The sequence below is a fragment of the Camelus bactrianus genome, chromosome 10 (assembly GCF_048773025.1).
Source record: "Camelus bactrianus isolate YW-2024 breed Bactrian camel chromosome 10, ASM4877302v1, whole genome shotgun sequence".
NCBI lineage: Eukaryota > Metazoa > Chordata > Mammalia > Artiodactyla > Camelidae > Camelus > Camelus bactrianus.
This window is the reverse complement of record NC_133548.1, coordinates 44,397,190-44,409,218: the sequence shown is the minus strand read 5'-3', so window position 1 is coordinate 44,409,218 and position 12,029 is coordinate 44,397,190. Positions and strand designations below refer to the sequence as shown.

General features: G+C 38.4%; 1 protein-coding gene and 1 long non-coding RNA gene across 5 annotated transcripts in view; one reads left to right on the top strand and one right to left on the bottom strand.

Annotated features, from left to right (window-relative positions):
• LOC105076684 (interferon-induced very large GTPase 1-like) overlaps positions 1-8,414 on the bottom strand; it is a 37,205-nt gene extending 28,791 nt beyond the window's left edge. For 2 of the 4 annotated variants that reach the window (XM_045524014.2, XM_010964946.3), the window contains exon 1: positions 8,261-8,414. The gene's annotated coding sequence lies outside the window, so the exon portion shown is untranslated. The remainder of the gene's footprint in view (positions 1-8,260) is intronic. The other 2 variants (XM_010964948.3, XM_045524015.2) reach the window with 2 other exon arrangements.
• The window catches only part of LOC123619606 (uncharacterized), a 100,240-nt gene that overhangs the window by 70,279 nt on the left and 17,932 nt on the right, over positions 1-12,029 (top strand). The gene's annotated exons all lie outside the window — the stretch shown is intronic.

The window sequence follows — 12,029 nt, the reverse complement described above, 5'->3', positions numbered from 1 at the left end:
TTCTCCAAGGAATACAAATGATCAATAGACACATGAAAAAATGCTCAATATCACTAATTATCAGAGAAATGCAAATCAAAACTATGATGAGGTATCACCTCACACCAGTCAGAATGGCCATCATTCAAAAATCCACAAATGACAAATGCTGGAGAGGCTGTGGAGAAAAGGGAACCTTCCTACACTGCCGGTGGGAATGCAGTTTGGTGCAACCACTGTGGAAAACAGTATGGAGATTCCTCAAAAGACTAGGAATAGACTTAGCATATGACCCAGGAATCCCACTCCTGGGCATATATCCAGAAGGAACCCTATTTCAAATTGACACCTGCACCCCAGTGTTCAAAGCAGCCCTATTTACAATAGCCAAGACATGGAGACAGCCTAAATGTCCATCAACAGATGACTGGATAAAGAAGAAGTGGTATATTTATACAATGGAATACTATTCAGCCATAAAAGCCAACAACAGAACACCATTTGCAGCAACATGGATGCTCTTGGAGAATATCATTCTAAGTGAACTAAGCTGGAAAGAGAAAGAAAAATACCATATGAGATCGCTCATATTTGGAATGTAAACAAAACAAAACAAAACAAAACATAAATACAAAACAGAAACAGACTCATAGACATAGAATACAAACTTGTGGTTGCCAAGAGGGTGGAGGGTGGGAAGAGACAGACTGGGATTTCAAAATGTAGAATAGATAAACAAGATTATACTGTATAGCACAGGGAAATATATGCAAGATCTTAATGGTAGCCCACAGAGAAAAAAATGTGACAGTGAATATATATATGTTCATGTATAACTAAAAAATTGTGCTCTACACTGGAATTTGACACAACATTGTAAAATGATTATAACTCAATATAAAATGTTTAAAAAAAAAGACTTAACCATAAAGCTACCAAGAAGATGGTATTAATGAAGACAGATACAGATCAGTGGAAATAGAACAGTACACAGAGTCTAGAAATACATTCATACATGTATGGTACATTGATTTTCTAAGAGGAAAGGGAAGTCTGTTCAACAGTGGTGCTCAGACAATTGGGTATCTGGGTGGAAAAGCATGAACACTGACCCTGCTTTACACCACACCCAAAATAACTCAAAGTAGACCAAAGGCTTAAATGTAAAAGCTAAACTATTGTACTTCTGGAAGAAAACAAACTGAAAAATATTCAGAACCTTGCAGTGGGCAAAACTTTCTTAGGACACTAAAATCATGACTCATAAAAAAAAAATTGATCAATAACACTTAATCAAAATGAAAAAATTTTGCTCCCTGAAATGTACAGTGACAATTAAAAATTATTTAAGTATAGTCACTTACAACGTGTCAATTTCTGGCCTATTGCTTAATGTTTCAGTCATACATACTAAAACAATTTAAGGCTTCTGCTCCTGGTGGCCCCTGGTGGCTTCATCTGGGTTGGGCAGAGATGTCAACTTGGCCCCTTGGCTGAGACCAGTGAGCCTGGGAGGAAGTAGACCATTAAACTCCTAGTAATTTAGATGTGGAAAGCATTCCCTGTGTACAGGATTCTATCTTAACATGGTTCATTAAGATCTGTTGTGGCTGCCCTTGGATATTTTTTAACTAGTAGAAGTAGAAAATTGTGTGATGTTGGAATAAGAGGATTTATCTTGGTGACTTTAGGAGGCTGATTCCATTGTAGGTATAATTATGCAAAGCTAAGAATTGCCAGAGAATGGATTGAAAATAAGATTTTATATGAAAGAACCCATCTTGATCCTGAAAGAAAACAAAGCAATGGCAGCAGCAGTGGCAGCAACTGAGCAGTCTCCAGCACAGAAAATGCAGATAAAACTCACTTCAGCAAAGCTGAGATCAACTACAGAAAACATTTTATGCACCATAAGAAGGCTTTCAATCAAGTAAAGTATGTGTAAGTTGTTAAAAGGAAAAGAAAATTTAAAAAGCTAACTGAAGAATAGGAGAAAATATTTTCAATGGGTATACCCAACAAAAGACTGTTATGTAAAGACTCTTCCACTTCAGTAATACATAAGAGGATGCAGTAAGATTGAATAGACAGTTCATAAAACAAGATACTGAGTGGTCAATAAGTGCATGAAAAGATGGTGAACATCATTAGTCATCAGGGAAATGTGGACTAAAACTGCAGTGATGAAACAGTACACACTCATTAGAAAGTCTCAAGTTAAGGCTGACAATATCAAGTGTCAGGCAGGATGTAGAGCACCTAGAACACTCGTCACTTGTGGCAGTAACTACTTGTTTGGCAATTCTTTGAAAAGTGAAACATGCACACACCATACAACTCAGACATTTCACTTCCAGATACCTATCCACGTGAAGTAGAAATAAATGTCCACGCAACAATCTGTGTATAGACGGTCATAGCAGCTGTTTTCATAATAGCCAAAAACTAGAAATACCCTAAATGTCCAAAAATAGATAAGTAGATAAACAAAATGTAATATTCAATAAACTACTACTTAACAATACAAATGAATAACTACTCATACCTGCAACAACATGGTTGAATTTAAGTTATTATGCTGAGTGAAAGAAACCATCAACAAGATCATACTTATTGTATTGTTCCATTTATATAAAATGAAAACTAATTTATAGTAACACAAGGTGTATCAGTGGTTGCTTGGGGCTAGGGCAGAGGGAGGGATAGAGTGTAAGGGCCACTAGGAATCTTTTGGGATGATAAAATTATTTTGTATCTTTATGATGACAATGGTTTCAAGGTTCTAGTGGTTTCAACTTGGCAAAATTCATCAAAATGTATACTTTAAGTGGATGCATTTAGTTGTGCATAATTTAATTTTCAATAAAGTTGGCGTAAAAAATAGAAACATTAATTTTAAACCAGGATAGAAGAAATCACATGATACCTTCTTCTAAGGGGCCTTTCAGTGCGAGAACATAGGGCACATTCACGTGGGAGTATATGCTCACACTTAGACATGACATTCCTGAGACCATTTCACCCCCATATTCGAACTGGCTTTCAGACCAGTGAGACTTCTGGGACTTACTTGAACTACTCTGAAGCCATATAGCAGGAGACGAACTTTCTCCTTCCCTTGGTTTTTACATTTTTGTTCTGGTGTGTCTTGTGATTAGTAGTAAACGCCTTAGCTACAGTTGAAACATGAGGCATTGTTTTGAGGACAGAAAGGGACTGAACTGGGACCTGGACCAGGGGCAGCCAAGTGCTAGGCAGGTGTTTGGGGATAAGTGAGGAGACTGACGAAAAAAGTGGAATCCCTGGGGTGCCAAGGGAATGAAACCAGCATAGGAACAGCCTCGGACAGAGTTGTGCTTCTCACCAGCAGGGGCCCTTGAGCTACAGTATAAATAATTTTATCCCAAATTGGACTCACCGACTTCTTTCCAAACCCCTTCATGCTTTTGTTTTCTCAACACACTCATCCTACTCTCATCTTCCAAGCATCTCAGACCCAGAGAAAGTCTAGTTTGACTCTTCTTCATTCACTCCTTCATTCCCCACAATCAAACAACTCATGTTTATAATTTTGCACCTAATTTACACTGACTGGTCTACTCCTAAGTGCCAGGCACTTTGCTAGACAACGGAGTTAGAAAGATAAATAAGAAAAGGGTTGAGTGGTCCGTTGAACCCACAATACAGAAGCATTGAGAGGAGACGAGGAGTGCAGGAGAGATTACACGAAACAGAGTGTTAGTTGAGGCTCCTCTCACTTTTGGTGACCCCCTTCTGCCTGCCTTTCTAATTGTAGAGTATAGAAGCCACGTTGTCAGAACTTTCTCACCTTCAAAGATTTTCACCATCCAGTTAAGACTCATATCCATCCTTGTGTTCTTCACTCTTGTCCCTAAGGAATAAACATCCCTGACCTCTTTGCGATACTACTCTGTCCTCTAAATCCTGCCCCTTCTCACCTCCCCTTGGGCTTTTTTTTTTTTTTCTCTATCTCAAGTCTAAAATATCTTGAGTATCTTTTGTGGTTGACTCACTTTGGACAAGAAAACATAGTCACTTCTTCCCATTCTGTTTAAATACAGGTTGGATATTGCCTCCTCCATAAGCTATTATCTTCTTTATATTTCCTTTATTGCCACATTTCTTAGAAAAGAATTTGAAATTTAGTACCTGTAGCTCAATAGAAGTTTGTTGATGAAATGTGTTACTGAATGCATCCTATCCATTTCTTATTCTTTCGTCTCACTTCTGCCCTCATCTTTTCCTAGAAAAAATTCTCCATAAGCCTGTTACTCCCATTCTAATTAGCCAGTCCAGGGAGCCTCTCTAACTTTTTTATCCTCTTCAGTCTAGGGAGCTCCTTTTATTGAGTGTCTCTGACCTCTTGTACCCATCATGATAATGTGCCTTTGAGTGAACTAAATCATACAAGTACCATGGATTGGAAGTTTGGCAAAGATTTAAAAAATATCAGCATTATTTCACACATATCTTTTGAGGGCTTTCAGCATGCTGGGAAATGTTCTAGGTTCTATATGTTGATGGATGAATGAGACAGGCTAGATCCCTGCCCTTACAGTGTTTACCTCCAGTGAGGGAAGCAGATCATAACCTTGGAAGTATTTGAATGAGCAAATAATTTCAGATTGTTTTAAGCGGTAGGAAAGAAATAAGCAGATAATGGGATGGAGAGTAACGTGATGCTGCTTTTGATCATGCAGTTAGAGAATATGTGTTCAAAGAGTTGTGACTCTGCTGCTAATTGTGAGCTGCTTTAGGCTCTTTATGCAGTGTCCAGCCTTTTCCAGTTTCTATCAAATATAATGATCCACCAATTCCAGCTCTCGGTATTCATCTAAAGGGGAAAAAAGTGCCATCTTGGAAAGCTCTCCCTTGTCCCCTGCCAGGTTCAATCCAGCATTATTTACAATGGCCAAAGTTGGAAACAACATAAGTATCCATCAACAGATGAATGGATAAAGAAAATGTGGTATATTCATAATGGAATGTTAATCAGCAGCAAAAAAAAAAAAAAAGAAAGAAATCCTGCCATTTGTGACAACATGGATAGACTTGAGGTCATTATGTTAAGTAAAATACATCAGAGAGAGAAAGATAAATACTATAGGATCCCATTTGCTTTTGGAAACTGAAACCAAACCAAACCAAACCAAAAACAAAATCACAGATACAGAGAACTGAATGGTGGTTCCAGAGGTTGGGGGAGGGGTGGGCAAAATAGGTGAAGGTGGTACAAAGGCACGCATTTCCAGTTATAAAATGAATGAGTCTTGTAGGTGTACTGTACAGCATGGTGACTATAGCTGATATTACTGCTTTGTATATTGGAAAGCTGCTAAGAGAGTAGACCTTAAAATTTCTCATCTCAAGAAAAAATTATAACTGCATGTTGACTAATGTTAACCAGTTATTGTGGTGATCATTTTGCAATATATACATATATAGAATCATGTTGCACAACAAACAATTATTAAACTAATATATGTGAATTGTATCTCAAGAAAAAAGAAAAAAGAAGTAACAAAACTTTAGCTTGCCTCTTAGTCCCTGCTTCCTATCACGCTTTATTATTCCTTTAGCTCCTCTTTGGACTCTTGTGTTGAATGGCTTATTCAATTAGAAACTCATCCTAAATTCCTAACTCTAGCCATTTGGTGGTATTCATTCCACTTTGATGGGGAAATGATGATGTTGGCACCTTTTATTTCTTGGAAGCCCATTTTTCCTACTTCTTCCCCTAAATTGTGGTCCCTGTTAGATGCCTATTAAATGCTGGGCATGAGTTTGCTGGGCATTAGTCTGCTCTGTATGAGAAGCTCTTGAAACTGTTACCTCTATCCCTGCTGTGGTACATCTTTCACGTTGCATCTTTTTTTTTTTTTTTAACATTTTTTATTGATTTATAATCATTTTACAATGTTGTGTCAAATTCCAGTGTTCAGCACAATTTTTCAGTCATACATGGACATATACATACTCATTGTCACATTTTTTTCTCTGTGAGCTACCATAACGTTTTGTGTATATTTCCCTGTGCTATACAGTATAATCTTGTTTATTTATTCTACAGTTTTGAAATCCCAGTCTATCCCTTCCCACCCTCCGCCCCCCTGGCAACCACAAGTCTATATTCTCTGTCTATGAGTCTATTCCTGTCCTGTATTTACGCTTTGTTTTTGTTTGTTTGTTTGTTTGTTTGTTTTTAGATTCCACATATGAGCGATCTCATATGGTATTTTTCTTTCTCTTTCTGGCTTACTTCACTTAGAATGACATTCTCCAGGAGCATCTATGTTGCTGCAAATGGCGTTATGTTGTCTGTTTTTATGGCTGAGTAGTATTCCATTGTATAAATATGCCACATCTTCTTTATCCAGTCACCTGTTGATGGACATTTAGGCTGTTTCCATGTTTTGGCTATTGTAAATAGTGCTGCTATGAACATTGGGGTGCAGGTGTTATCCTGAAATAGGGTTCCTTCTGGATACAAGCCCAGGAGTGGGATTCCTGGGTCATATGCTAAGTCTATTCCTAGTCTTTTGAGGAATCTCCACACTGTTTTCCATAGTGGCTGCACCAAACTGCATTCCCACTTTCACATTGCATCTTGAAACTCATATGTAAATCAACTTCTTGTTTTCAAAACTTGAAAACTCTTCATTGGTTTATGATATGATCAAATTACTTAGCCCTGACATTCAAGACCCTTCATAACCTGGCAATAATCAACCCAGTTCCTTTCACAATCACTCTTTTTCCTTTCCCTTCTTTCTAGTTCACCGTCTTCTGTTAGAAACTACAATCTGTCATCTTTCCTCAACCTCATAGTTTTCTTAACCCTGTATGTTGAAGGGGAGCAGAATATGCTACCCTTAAATCTGCCACTTTGGCATGTGGATTGTTTTGAGCTGAAGGCAGTTAAGACTCAGCAGCCTCAGGAAAAGCTTTTTACGTCCCCTTGTACTGCCTAAAAGAATTTATATAGAGGGCCTATACCAGAAAGAGCTATTGCCAGAGATAACTTTTTGTATCAGCAAGGTGTAGCTGCATGGCATGGCAAACATTTATTTACCAGTCATTTGCTCTTCTCATCTTCCTGTCAGCTGTCTTTCTTCCCTTTGAAGCCCTAGACCCCTACTTTCTACTCCTTAGCTTGGGATGGTATAAATACTTCAATTGCCTGACTGCCTTTGATTCTTCTGTCTTGATCAGTATCCTGTAAGTATGTAATTACATTTGATTTTCTCCTGTTAATATGTTTTACATCAATTCAATTATTAGACCAGCCATAAACTCTAGAAGGTAAATTGTTTCCTCTTGAATTTTCCATTACATGAGTGCTTCCCAGGACACTATACTAATGCAATTCAGGTTTCTCCTTATTTGTGAAGCCTTTTATTAATCTTCAAGCTCAAGTTAATATCTCTCCTCTCTAACAATGCTAAATTGTTCCTGAGTCCTTTATTCCTGGAAAGCAGTGACAGTTAAAGAATTCCATCCACACTTTTGTGTTTTGGGAATTAGTTTACTGCAAGGAGACACCTTTTTCCGAGGTGACTTGGATAAGACTCCCTTGTGTGTTCCTTTATTACTTATAATGAGTCTGGACACTGACCTTTTAAATTCCCATTCCTTGCCTCATAAATGGCTAGCTGAGCTGTTTGTCCACCTGATCGATTGAAACTGCTTGAAACTAAACGTTAGTTAAGCTTCTCTCCTTTCCAGTTCCCTTAACTTTGACCCACCCTCCTTCTGACCCAGCATACAACCTCTCTTTAATGATTCTTACTAAGAAATCATTCCCTAATCATCCCACTCCCACTACATTGTGTTCTTTCTAGACTTCTTGATCTTTTACCATAAAAGAAAATTCTTTTCTGCCTGGCCTTTGAGATGCTTGCAGCTCTATGTTTGGATCTTTTCTCTGTGACAGTAGTCTCTTTCCCCTTATTGCAATAATGCTTTCAAATAAAGTCTGTTTTTACCTAAGCCTAGTTGTATTTTTATTTGTTAATACAAATTACTGAATTATTTAATTGTTTGTTTCAATAACATACTCTGTTTCCGCCAGATTTGAAGCTGCTTATTGGAGCAATGAGAATGCCAGGTTCATATTTATGTTCTTAGCATGCCTTAATCTGCTTTGTCTCTGACTGTTCCCTATGCCTATTTCCACCAATTTCTGTTTCTGTTTTAGTCTCTGATTCTGTAATTGTGTCTCTCTCTGTCTACCCCATTTCCCTCCTTTTCCTTCACCTACCTGTCTCCTTGAGGCCAAGCTCCTGTCTTCAGGTTGCTCCAGAGACTAACAAGAAAGTGGAGTCGATTCCTTCCCCGAGTACGGTAGTTTGCTGACTGAAATCTGCAGCCTAGATTTCCGCTTCCTCTGTGGTGGAGAGGACTGAATTTATACTCCAAGCAGGAAAGAAAAAACTGGTTTCACTTTTGTTTTTGTTTTTTTTCTTTTTTAATTCAGCTGATTTAAAGGAATCCTGCTTGCTTACTTGTGTATTTATTTATTCATTCATTCATTCATTCATCTATATTGTGATTCCTGGGTGTTAAAATTACTGCAAATGGAACACTAATGTTGTTATGTGTGTGTATGTGTTTGTGTGTATGCCTGTCTGTCTGTGTGCACATCAGTGGGTGGGTGGAGTGAGCACAAAATTATCAACATTGTAGAAACAGGATAGGGAACAAATTTGGGAGGAGACAGGGGTACATGTCCTCAGGGAAAATGCTTTAACTGCATTACTGTTCTAGTTTTAAAGTCACTCAAAGACAGAGGCATGCATGCTACCAGTGCTAATGGAACTTGTCAGGTTTTATTTCCTGTAAAAGACCTTTTTGCTAGAATTAGCTGGGTTTTGTGTGTGTGTGTGTGTGTGTGTGTGTGGTTGATTTGAAAAGTAAGAAAATTTTTAACATTGTATCAGCTGATTTGAATAACTTAACCATAAAGTGAGCTAAACTCTGAAAAACAAATTATTGTTTATAGTGATTAAGAGAATTTCACTGTTCTCTATATTTTATATGAAAGCTTTTTAGTAATGTTAAAAAACTGACAGTGTTCCCTCATGCCTGAACTCCATGTAAAGCATTTTGTTTTGATTCTTATCTTTCTTTATGATTTAATTCATTATAATACTGCTTGTAGATCAAAACCTTCTGTCCCATTATTCTTCTTCTATTTCAAACTCTGTATGTCTGACACACACGTCTTCTTCCAGGTGAATTGATACCTGTTTTTCCCAGTTCTGCTGGAAATTCTACTCACATCATTTCACATTTCCCCTTCCCACTCCCAGTACAGCCTCACATCTCCACTACATGGACTTACACTGAGCTCTTCTGAGCTGTGCTCTCAGAGCACTAATTCCACTCTTATGATGTGCCTGTCACATTGTGCTACATTGTAGATTGTCTGTCTGATTTCTTTCATCCCCCAAACCTCAAGCATCCCACCTCCCTGTGCTGCTTCCAGTTGTGCAGGATCTGTCTTATCCACCTTTATATTCTTAGTTCCAGACATAGTGCATGAAATACATAGATGAGCAACATGTATGATGATTGAAATAAGGAAATTAGCATATCTATCTGAGGTTGTTTCCTCAGTTGTATGTGAGGCTATTAGTAGCTATTTCAATGAGTAGACATGAAGCACAAAGAAGGTGTAAGGAGGGCTGGCATGGTGTCCTACCAATAGGACTTACCTTTTCCTACTTTTAGAGTAGGAACACAGGTGTTATCTAATAAGCAAGAGTCTTAATGTCAGTCATTAATTTGAGTCCAGGATCCAATAGTTACTAGCTATATTAGCTTACGTCTTGGGTGTGAGGAGGGTGACCTAAGTAAGGAGAAGCAGCTGAGTGGTGGAATGAATTTGTGCCAGTAGCACAATCTCCCTCACGTAACATTAATGAGGCTAAAATGGGACAGGTGAATCTTGCCCAGTGCTTGGCCTGAAGCAGATATTCAAATACGAATTCTTTTTTTCCAAGCATGTAATTGGTTTGAAGATCAAATCTATCAGAAGAGACATCAAGGGGAGTGTCTCCAGCTGCAGTGTTCCCTTCAGTGTTTAATTTGAACCTCTGAGTATTTCCAGTGTATAAATTAGTGAATGGGGTAAGGCAATCCCGTAGACTGAAAATCAGATTCATGAAAAAGTTCATTTCACCACATAGCTGCCTCTTATTACTCAGGTCAACCCCCCCATACAATTCACAGTTGGGTTTCAATTCCAAGAAATGTTTGTTTTTATCATGAACAACAGTTAAATGATTATTGAATGTTCTCTGTAAGATATTTTCTCTCAGCCTTTTTCCTTTTTTTTTTCTTTTTTTACTGCCAGTTTTTAACTTAAGTTCTCTTTGAAAAATTCTAGCCTTATTCTGAATAAACTGAGGGAAAAGGAATTCACCCAGACCTCCCCAGTGATACTAGAGAGAGCCAATGACCCATCCAGGGGCCCATCTAAGTTGGAACTCAGGTGAGCCAAGAGAGGAGCCTCGGATACAAGGGAACTCAAGAGTGAGGGAGTGTTCAAATTTTGCAGTCTAGGTGCCTCACTTGCTTCACCCTAATTTCAGACCTGCTTTTAGCTTTGACTGAAAATCCTGAGGAGTGGGCCACTCCATCTCTAGCCATTGATTATAGAGAGAAAGGCAGCTGATATCACCGAGTCTCTCCTGCCTGCCCTTTTTCACTCCTTCTTTCCTTCTAGCTGGCTCATCTTTTGCTAGGAGAATATATCTTTTAAGGGACTGTGTTAGCCTCTTCTGAAATCTGGTGAGTGACTCTTGCCAACAAAGTAAGGGATCAGGGAATATTTTTCCTCTTTCCCTCTTCTTTCTTTTAGCTGGTCAAATAATTAAAGTGATATAAGACAGATTAACAGGAGAAAGTAAAATTTAACACATGTATATGGAGAATTAAGCATAAGAAATTCAAAAGACAATAAGGCAAGATGAAGTATTTTTATACATCATATTGGACTAAGGAGAAGGAGATAGGGGTCTGAGACTGGAAAGGGAAGTAAGGTAATTCACAGGGAGATGTAGAGATTTGATATTTGTTAGAGAATGTTTGCTGGGCCATCTAGGAACAATGGGACACAAAGAGGACTTTGATCAAACTGGCCTTGCTAAGTCCTCCCTGTCTACCACACCTAGTTCATAGTACACTATAGTTATTTATAGTGATACCCCTCCTGGAACAGGATGTCTATTAAATTCATTTAGAAAGTTAAGTGGAAGTTCAAAGGTTCTTCCTGAGTCTTTTGGGACTTGCTTGTTTTCAGCTGAAAATAATCTGCCTGCCAGAGTGGTACTGCTTTGAGCATGCTGCCCTAACCCCATGAAAAGAGTGAGACCAATAAAAATCAGATAGTCCTGGTGTTTTAGTAAAAACCCTTTCCTCCTTTGTTTCAACACCGATGTGTAGGGGCTTTCCCCACACCAAGCGATTCTGCAACACCGGCTGGGTGTCTTACAGTTTAACTTGATTCTGACACTATCTTCCTGGAAATATCTTCCCTTATAATTTAAGGGCTCAGTCCCAGGAGACCCCTGTTGGCTTCAGATGTCAATTGCAAGCAGTAGGTCCCCTCAACTTCTATATGACTTGGTTACAAATCAGAAGTTCCAAGACCTCCACTCCGGGTTTGATGAATTTGTTAGAGGAGTTCATAGAACTTAGGGAACAGTTACTTATGTTTACAAGTTTATTAAAGAATGTGATAAAGGATACAGATGAACAGTCAGATGATGAGATATGTAGGTTGAGGTCTGGGTGGGTTCTGAACATCAGAGCTTCTGTCCCTGTGCAGTTGGGGTGCATCCTCCTCTTGGTATACGGATATGTTCACCAAACTGGAAGATCTCCAAACCCCACAATATCATGATTTCTTAGAGCCTTTCTCATGTAAGATTCATCTGTCATTAATTCTATTTCCAGCCCCTCTCCCCTATCTGGAGAATTGGGGTTGGAGACATGAAATTACAAAATTTCTAATCATGGCTTTT